This window comes from Nematolebias whitei, chromosome 1 (assembly GCF_014905685.2).
Source record: "Nematolebias whitei isolate Nwh7 chromosome 1, NemWhi1, whole genome shotgun sequence".
Lineage (NCBI taxonomy): Eukaryota > Metazoa > Chordata > Actinopteri > Cyprinodontiformes > Rivulidae > Nematolebias > Nematolebias whitei.
Genome location: NC_056498.1, coordinates 7,349,228 through 7,359,730, shown reverse-complemented (window position 1 = coordinate 7,359,730; position 10,503 = coordinate 7,349,228). Strand labels below are relative to the sequence as shown.

At 43.8% G+C, this 10,503-nt stretch overlaps 1 protein-coding gene across 1 annotated transcript in view; it reads left to right on the top strand.

The window, feature by feature from the left end:
• The window catches only part of focad (focadhesin), a 179,343-nt gene that overhangs the window by 46,924 nt on the left and 121,916 nt on the right, over positions 1-10,503 (top strand). The gene's annotated exons all lie outside the window — the stretch shown is intronic.

The following is a 10,503-nucleotide window of genomic DNA, read 5'->3' as shown; positions in this document are numbered from 1 at the left end:
ATGACCTTGCAGACTCCCTAGCCAAGGAAGGAGCCGTTGACGGACCCACGTGGTCCTTTGACCCCTCCTGGCTACTCAAAACTCAGTCGTCACAAGCTACAACTGAGGTAATGGCAGTCACACGTGCACAAGCTGCAGCTAAACCTGCTGATAACACAGTTTCTGTGTGCCCGATGCTGACTGACCCAGACATCATCCAACTTCAGAAGTTGGACCCTGCAATTAACTCGATGATGCTGTATCTGACTGACCCAGACAAATACACTCCATCGAGCTCCTCTGTGCCGCGCTCGGGCTGCGGGTTCACATTCATGTCTATGTGGACCGGCGTGTGTTGAGGACGGGCGTGTGAAAACTGTTGGCGCCACGGGAGCATGTGTTTGACACCACTGCGGTGAGACGCATGCCGCTCCTGTGCACGCCTTCATCAACGCCGCATCGTTTGAATGAAGGCTGCAGGCGCCGCAGAAGCACGCGTTTGCTTCTGTGAGACGCATGCCGCTCCTGGAAGTGTGCAACTCGGGCTGAAAACGAGTTATTCCACTGAACTCGTTCTGTGGACCACATTCGCTTCGACTGTTTTGTCAAGCGAGTGTCTCGTCCTTATTTGGAGCAATGGTGATTCTGAAAAACCTTTTTAAAGGCCACCGGCTCGTTTTGTGTGGAGGATGTATGAAGGAGCTGCTGTGAGGTCATCCAAGCTGACAGACTGGCTAAAAAACAGACACTTTCATCATTAAATTATGTTTTATTCCAAAAACTCGGGTCATCTTTACACACATCCTCCGCAAACCATCATTTTGAATCATCTCCCCCGTGAGCTCTACGGTTTGTTGTCCTAGGGCGCCGCCTGTTGGCAATCTCAGGGAAATGCTGAACCTCCGGTTGCTGGGATGGGAAAGGCTGATGTCTGACGGGCGGGGCTGGCGTAGCGGAGTGGTGAGATGCTGCTGCAGCCGTGGAACATCTTGAAAATGGTCCCGAACAGTGCGTCTGTCGTTGATGGGGGCCCTCCAACAAAACAGTTTTCTGCAGCTCCTCCGAGAGGGAGGTGGAGTGACGGGCCAGGTGGACCTCTGGAAAACCTCAACTTCCGGCTGCGATGCGAGACCGGCAGACAACAAAAGAGGCGCACAGGTTGAGGATGACGTCAGCTGCCTTGCAGAGGGAGTGCTACGTCTCCTCCAGCCTCTTGAACATTGTACGCCAGCAGCGTAATGTATTGTTCGCTGCGGCCGCCTGGAACGCACACTGGTGAGCTCGGTTGGAGAGCGACGTCACCGTCTGTCATGCTTACCTGGAGGAGCAGGACGCTGGTCCAACCTGGACATCTTGCTCCGAAAGCCTCCGCCAGGCTCGGTTCCAGGGGGGGCACCGAGGGAATTTCCGCTCGGTGAAATCCCTCCACTCTGGTGATGGCGCAATTGTGGGAACCGGCGCCCTATTCTACCAGGACTGGCTGTGGCCTCGTCCCAGTAGGACATCACTGCTGGGAAATGAGGCCAGATGGAATCAGGACGGCGAGCCGGAATGGAAACCCAGAAACCTTCCCGCTAGATCATCCGATCTGGGCGGGGGAAGGAGAGGGACGGAAAAAAGTCCCTTCATGTCAGCCGCCTCCTGGATTATGCCGGCAGCTCCAGAGGACGGCACCGACGGCTGGGAGTGGTGTTGTCACCGATGCGGGAAAAAAAGGTCCGGGGGGGGGGGGGGGCATTCGCTCTGCCCCCCTCGTTCCGACACTACACTCTCCAGGAGGGAGTGAGCAGCGGGGGGGCTGCTGCTGACGTCGCCTGTCCCAGAGGAACCATCCGATTCGCTCCGAGAGTCGGCGATAAAAGGAAAATTACAAGATGGCGTCATCCAGCGTGTAGCAACCTGCCACTGAGAAATACTCCTCGGAGCTTACCTTGAAACAAGACTGCTCGTCTGCTTCTCCTCGGGGAGGAGAACTCACCGGGACGCCAGGAGGTTGACGTGGCAGGGCCACATGCATTCTTAACAAAGGTTGGTCAAGCTAGACAACTTTCCTTCTTCGTTCTTCTGACAGTGCTATTAGCTTGTTGAAGAAAAATAGTGTCTCTCAGGGACCATGAGAGGTGTAATAATCGGCTCTGGTGGAGAGTGAGCATGGAGCTTATAAAGGTTGCAGAGCAGGTGAACTAGATGAGAAGTGAACAGGTGAATGGAATCAAGGCTGATTGCTGTGAGAAACAAGGGAGGCGTGGCATGGCTTGGAAGGAGCAGGATTGAGCTGGAGATGGGTGATAGGCATTACAAAGCAGGGGAAGAGAAACTATGGCATGAGGGGCTGAAACGATGACAGGAGGGACTGAGTGTGAGATAGGGGCCGATAGGGGTCAGCGGGGGCCGCTGATCATGACAATGGCTACATTTTTTAATTATTTTTATACGCTCGTCAAAGACCGACATATTTTGGTATAGTCTCCGTTCATGTGTACCCATTCTTTGACTGGACTATAACTTCTGATCCGCTTAAAATAATTCAACAAACCTTTATACTCATTCATTCAACTTTTATTTAGACAGATAAACCCCATTGAGCCTTGAGGACTCATTTACAAGAGAGACCTGATTTCAACAAAGAATGATGACAACAATGGACAACAGCGACAACAATAAACAGTTATAAAAAGGCATACAGATTATAATTTTTTTTAATGAATAGGATGGCTAAAAAAAAGAAAAGTAACAAAAAACAGCTAGTTTCTAAGGCGAATGTAGAAAACTAAAAACAGGAACATGTCTGCATTGGTCCCTGCCAGGAGTCCCAACAGATTCTTAAAGCCACTTAGAGAGGTCAAGGTCAAGAGCTTCAAATATTTTTGTAAGATATTCCAGGAAACAGGAGCAAAGTAGGAGAAGGCCCTTTTGCCAAGTTCAGTCCACACTGAGGGAACACTGCAGGTAATAATGTCCTGAGAGCGCACGCTGTAGCTGCACTCACGCAGAGTCATGTAGGAGGAGATGTATGAAGGCAATAGACCTAGAAGTGATTTAAAGATGAAAATGTACCAGTGAGAGAGTCTTCATGAAGTTAATGATGACCAGTTAACCAGTGAATACAGGGTGCAGTGGTGGGTATGATAATCACAGCCAGTTATGAATCTTAGTGCACCATGATAGACAGCATCCAACATCTGCAGGGTTCTTGTAGGAGTGTTCATGTAAATAATGTCACCGTAATCAATGGAGGGAAGGAAGGTCACAGATACAAGGTGTTTCCTAGCATTCAGAGTTAGACAGGATCTGTTTCTGAAAAAGAAACCCAGTTTAACTTTCAGTTTCTTTACCAAGTTTTCCACTCATATGCATCATCACTAGTTGGAGTGTCACATACATATTTCATAATCCCAGAGCAACGTCAAGGTCACAAATCAAGGTCCAAAGTTTTAAACCTAGGTCTTTGCTTTTTTCTTTTTCAGGCTACACAGTAACTTCTGTATAGCCTAAAATTCTGATCTGATCCGCTCAAGATAATTTTACGAAACTTGATACACGTTTTTCATTCAGTCAACCTTTATTTATACAGGTTAGTGTCATTGAGCCACGATGACTCATTTACAAGAGAGACCTGATTTAAACAATGAACACAGATGAGGTGCAGACATCAATAGACAATCATATAATGCGAATCTCTCAGTGTCTGGTGATCTGATTAGATTCCGATTTTTGGTGTCACGATACGATTCAAAATCGATTTTTCGATTCGGAAACGATTTTCGATTCAGAAAAGGTTTTTCTATTGAAATGGTCAGAAATTTTGTTTCAGTTGTAATGTATATGTAACTGACAAGCTGAAAAGATTAAACAACAATGTAAACAAATAGAACATTTATTTAAAACAATCATTTTAGTTTCTTTACTGTATCAAATATTTTTTAGTCATTTTATATTTATACCAAAAATTGGAAAAAATATAGGAGTGCATAAAATTCTGTAACTTAAATTATCAGTATTAGGTTAGCTTAGTTGCCTGAATTAAAAAAATAAAAAATAATCTAGGAACAGATGATTCATCCATCCATCATCTTTATCCACTTCTTCCTTTTAGAGACACGGGTATCACTGGTGCCCATATCAGCTATCACTGTGTGAGAAGCGGGGAACAACCGGTCTCCAGTCCGTCACAGCCAAATAATTCAAAAATATATAAATACAAAAGTAAACAGACTTCAGCCTACCATACATATTATATTAACCTTTAACTCAAAATAAAATACAGACTTCACAGTTATTTTTAACCATATTACTTTAACGTTTGTTATATTTTCAAAACTTAATATGAAATATACAGACTTCAGTCTTAACCATATTGATTCATATTTAATAAATATTTAACAAAATTTCAAAACCTGTGCAAGCACAAAAACTCTTCTGAACTGTAATAATTTGTAAACCATAAATTGTATCATTTAGAACTGGCTCCAGGTGATGTGTCTCATCTGTCCTCTTCAACCTGTTAAAAAGACAAATTACATAAAGTTTGTTGTACAACTTGTCTAAGTTTTAGTATATTATGATTAAAAAAAAAACAGTTACCTTTGAGCTGCAGCTGCATCAGAGCTTCTCCCATTTGTTGTTTCGTGGTGAAGTTGTGGTGCTGCTTTATCGCAAAAAAAAAAATTCTACATGAAGGAATAATGTACATTGGGGCCAATGTATTAAAAATGAAACTAAACCCCTCACCTTCCACTGAGCTGTCTGATCTTAAATCCTTTGTGATATAGCAGGAGATGGAGAGGGAAATCTTTACAGCCTTCGGAGAAGCCTGGAAGTTTGTTGCAAAGTTCACTGGTCGGCTGCTTCGCTTTCATCTTCCGCGCATTTTGTCGTATTTCCAAACTACTGTCCCGCAAATTTAGCAGACCATTCAGATAAAGGGAGCTTGCTGTATGGTGGCCTACACGGCTCAATTCTACGGTGGCCGAACATGTAGTGGGAGCAGAAAAAATATAACATTTAAATGCATTTTAAAATCGATTTATGGACCTTCAGAAACGATTCAGAATCGCCAGGACTAAGAATCTAGAATATTTTAAAAATCTATTTTTTTCTACACCTCTAGTCCGCACTGAGGGAACACTGCATGTAATAATGTCCGGAGAGCGCATGCTGTAGCTGCACTCACACAGAGACATGTAGGAGGAGATGTATGAAGGCTAAGGCAACAGACCAAGAAGTGATTTAAAGATGAAAATGTACCAGTGGGAGAGTCTAAGTGAAGTTAATGATGTCCAGCTAACCAGTGAATACAGGGTGCAGTGATGGGTACAATAGTTACAGCCAATTATGAATCTTGGCGCACCATGAAAGACAGCGTCCAACGTCTGCAAGGAGCTTGCAGGATTATTCATGTAAATAATGTTACCATAATCATTGGAGGGGGGGAATGTAGCAGTATGTGTTTCCTAGTGTTCAGAGTTAGACAAGATCTATTTCTAAAAAAGAAACCCAGTTTAACTTTAAATTTTTTTACCAAGTTTTTTGACATGAGGCTTAAAAGAGAGACGCAAATCGACCAAAATACCCAAGTATAAGAATTAGATTAGATTAATTATAAGATTTTATAAGAATCGACAAACTCAATAGTAACCTCATTCGAAGATAAAATAGAAGGAAGGACTACTAATATCGACTTCCTGTTTGTAAACAACATTCCTTTTGTTTTATCAGCATTTAGCACAAGTTTGAGACGGAACAGATCTGACTGGATCGAATGCAGACTGTAAGAGCTGAACAGCCTTAGCAACTGTTTTAGCTTGACAATAAACTATTGCGTCGTCGGCATGGAAATGTAAGGATGCATCAGGAATGATCTGGCCTACATTACTTATGTAGATTATGAAGAGGGTGGATCCTAAGACTTAACCTTGTGGTACACTATTGTTAACTGTTCGATAACTGGAAGAAGTACCATTATAATTACACATTGCCTCTGATCTGAGAGATAATTATAGAACCAGCCAGTAGTGTGATCTGAGAAACCAATTTCAGAAAGCTTATGATGTAAGATGTCGTGGCCCACAGTGTCACTATATACACTTATACTATATTGCCATAGGTATTCACTCACCCATCCAAATCATTTAATTGAGGTGTTCCAATCACATATACTGTCACAGGTGTATAAAAGGAAGCACATAGGCATGCAAACTGCTTCTACAAACAATTATGAGATAAAAGGTCGCTCTCAGGTGCTCACAGAGCGGGCTTAACGGATGCTGAGCTGCACAGAGGTCACCAACATTCTGCAGGGTCAGTAGCTACACACCTCCAAACTCCATGAGACCTGTTCAAGAGCAGTGTGTAAAGAGCTTCATAAAACAGGCTTCCATGGCACCCAAGCCTTAAATCACCAAGTGCAATGCAAAGCATCGAATGCAGTGGTGTAACACACACTGCCAATGTACCCTAGAGCAGTGGAGATGGGTTTTCTGGAGCAACGAACCATGTTTCTCTGTCTAGTGATCCGATGGCTGAGTCTGGGTTTGGCGGTGGCCAGAAGGAAGGTTCTTGTCTGACTGCAATGTGTCACAGTTAAAGTTTAGAGGAGCGGGGATTATGGTGTGGGGTTGTTTTTCAGGACTTGGGCTTGGCCACTTATGTCACTTTGCCATTGGTAAGTGCTGCTCCACTCTGCTCTCCTCTTCTCAGTCCTTCTCAGGTGTAGGTGATTTGCCATTAGAGTGGAGGTTGACCTGCTTCCCACTCTGTGGGGATCGTCAGTGTAAAGTGGACAAGATCATAACTGGTCTTTTTTTGTTCAAGCCACTCTGCCCATTATGGTCCTTAATCGCCCTATAATCAGACTTGAATTTCTTTAGCTTATCCCTGCTCTGCTTATAAGTCCGGGTGTAGCAATGCTGCACCATCATCTTTTGATATCTCTCAATAAATGCACTCATTTCTTGTGGTGCCGTCTGTCAACACGATGAGGAAGTGGATGTTCAGACATATTTTACAGTTTTGCTGGGCAGATCATCCAGTAACATAGCTCCTCTGGCAAATCAACAGCTGCTGTCTGCTTACGTCAAAATCAACCCCTCAGAGCAGTCCACTTGGGACCTCAAACAAGGTGGTCCAATAAACTGAGCTGAGTGGGGGTACTGGGAGTAGACAGGCCCTTAACTGGTGCGGTGTGGTGCAGAACCGCTAAAACTTGAAACAGTAGCAAAGCTCCATGAAGTACAGTGAAAACAACTTTTGATGTTTCAGCATTTTAAGACATTTTGGACAATGTCATGCTCCAAACTTTGTGGAAACAGTTTGGGGATGGCTCCTTCCTGTTCCAACTTGACTGTGCATGAGTGCACAAAGCAAGATCCATAAATACATGGATGAGCGAGTTTAGTGTGGAAGAACTTGACTGGCCTGCACAAAGTCTTGACATCGACCCAGCAGAACACCTTTGGGAAGAATTAGAGGAGACTGTAAGCCAGGCCTGTAACAAACCCCTTTTAGTTTGGACCAAAATCACCACACAAATGAAGAAAATTAAATAGTATTTATTTTCTAGGAGAGATATTGCAGATTGGACCGGTTCTGGTGCTGGTTATGGTTTAGGTTCGGGTTCTGGTACTGGTTCTGGATCAGGGACAAGTCTATGAGATAGAGATCGGTTAGTGGTCGTGCAAGAGATTATGGGGAGCAGAAAAGTCAAATAAGAAGGACCACTAACCGTCTTCGATGATCCTGGGGGTTCTGGAGAGTAACGAAGTCCAAACTGATCCGGACCGCTGCAGGAGAGGCTGAGTCCGGTGAGGGGCTACAGCTGGCCGCAGCGACAGGTGGGTGGTGAGTCCGTTGAGCGCAGAGACGTGCTCACACAAGCCTGGGTCCAAAACCGGAGAGCAGATGACAGGAGGTACCGGAGGAGAAGACGAGGAGGCGTAGTCGTGCAGGCAAAGGTCAGAACCGAAGACAGAAGACGTGGTAATCCAATGGGTCGAACAAAAGACGATGTCCAGGTAAGTCGTGGGTTCAGGAGCCGGGAGGTCAAGCCAAGAGGGAAGGACAGGAACCAGGAGAGGGACAGGAACGAGGAGACAGGTAAACTATGACAAGGGGACATGAAAGGCTAAGGGGGAACAAGGCAGGATGAGTAACGCGACGTATCTACTTACAGTGAACTGTTTTCAACTACCGGGCACCGAAGAAGAGAAAGAGTGCAGCTTTTAAAGGGTGAGAGCGACAGGTGCAGCCAGTTGAGTTCAATCAGCTGCTGCTGGCTGCACTGAAGACAAACTAAACAGCCGTGACATCACCCTCAACCAGCATGCAAAGAAGACCAACTAAAACTCACATATATATAAACAAACATTACCTGAGTGGACAGAATAAATGAAACTTACAGAAAAGATCTATTGCAAACTTTAAAGGGTGATCAGGGTGACAGAAAATATAATCTATGGAACGTGATTCGTGACAAGGCCTTCTCGTCCAACATCATTGTCTGACCTTACAAATGTGCTTCTGGAAGAATAGTCCAAAATTCCCATAAACACACTTCTAAACCTCGTGGGCAGCCTTTCCAGAAGAGTTGAAGCTGTTCTAGCTGCAAAGGGTGGATCAACACCACGTTAAACTGTATGGAGTAAGAACGGGATGTCACTCAAATTCATATGAGTGAAAAGGGAGTCAAGTAAATACTTTTACCGAACTATACCATACCATACCATACCACTTTATTTATAGAGCACTTAAAACGGCGTCAAGGCCAACCAAAGTGCTGTACAGACAAAACAACTGGTAACACACAAAACAATATACAAAATGAAGTAAATCAGAAATATAGACATAAAAACGATGCAGATAATGACGACAAACCAGTGTGGAGCATACAGGTTCAAAAACACAGATCATCTGGTGTTAAAAGCCACCGAATAGTAGTGGGTTTTTAAACGGGACTTGAAAACCGAGAGGGAGGGGGCCTGTCTGACAAGCAGAGGTAACTCGTTCCAGAGTCTTGGTCCTGCTACAGAGAAGGTCCTGTCACCTCTGCGCTTAAGACGAGTTCCTGGAACTGTGAGGAGCAACTGGTCCGCTGACCTCAGGGAACGCAGTGGGACATACAGTTGTAACAGATCAAAGAGATGGGGGAGGCAAAACTGTTCAATGATTTGTAGACATACATGAGTATTTTGAACTGGATTCGAAAGTGAACCGGTAATCCGTGCAGTGAGGCCAAAACTGGTGTAATGTGCTCTCTTTTGCCTGTACTGGTTAAAAATTGTGCTGCTGCATTTTGGACCAGTTGTAATCGTGCTATAGAGGTCTGACTGATACCAAACAGAAGCGAATTGCAGTAATCAAGCCTAGATGTAACAAATGCATGTATTACTGTCTCCAGGTTATTTTTGGACAATATGGGCTTCAGTTTAGACAGCCGCCTCAGTTGGAAGAAGCATGATTTAACAATCATGTTTACGTGATTGTTAAGTTTCAGGGAAGGGTCCATTATCACGCCCAGATTAGTGACTCTTTGTTTTTCTGACAGGATTAGAGCAGAGAGGTTGATGCAGTGGTTTGTGATCGTGTTGTTGGGAGGGAACAACATGACTTCAGACTTCTTTTCATTGAAACTTAAGAAATTTAAAGCCATCCAGTTCCTGATGTCAGCCAGGCAGCTGAGCAGCGGTTGAATAGAGCATGTACCATTGTGTCTTAGGGGGAAGTAAACTTAGTAAACTTTTGGCAATATAATGTATGTACCATCATTAGACAAGGGTTGCGTTCACTGCCCCCTCCCGATAAGGTCATGGTCACAAAGCAAGGTCAAATGTCAAACCAGGACTTCGATCTTCCTGGCCACATCTTCTTATCCAAGGTAATTTAACAAAACTTCATGCATGTATGCATCTCCACTAGATGGAGTCTTGATAGAGTCTTGATGGAGTTTGCATTTGCAATTATCACACGTTTTGCCCCACTCCCCTCAGGCTGGAGGTTGCGAAGCATTAAATGTAGAACCACTAGACTGAGGAACAGCTTCTACCCTGAAGCTGTTAGACTCATAAATTCCTAACCAGGATAATCACTATAAGAAAAAAAAAGGAAAGAGAAATCAATGTATTGCCACTTTAATTGGTGATATGTGACATCTGTGCTGCTGATTATCCATGCTGCTGATCTCTTATGTTTAAGCTGCTGTATTCATACCCATCTGCTCACTACAGACTCATGGTCAGGCTGCTGTTTAATATACAATATTATTTTATATTATTAATGTTTAGTGTACACAAAGTTTGTTTTCTCAGTCATCCAGGTATATAACAACAAAAAAGGTTGAATCATGTCATCTGGACTTCGTTTTTTTGTTTAACAAAAAAACGAAGTCCAGATGACATGATTCAACCTTTTTTGTTTTTAATGTTTAGTGTATATCTTAGATCCTTTAATACTGTTTTTTATACTTATACTTTTGCTATTTTTGGATGTACTAACTGGGACCTTGAGTACACAATTCATTCCACCTCATGT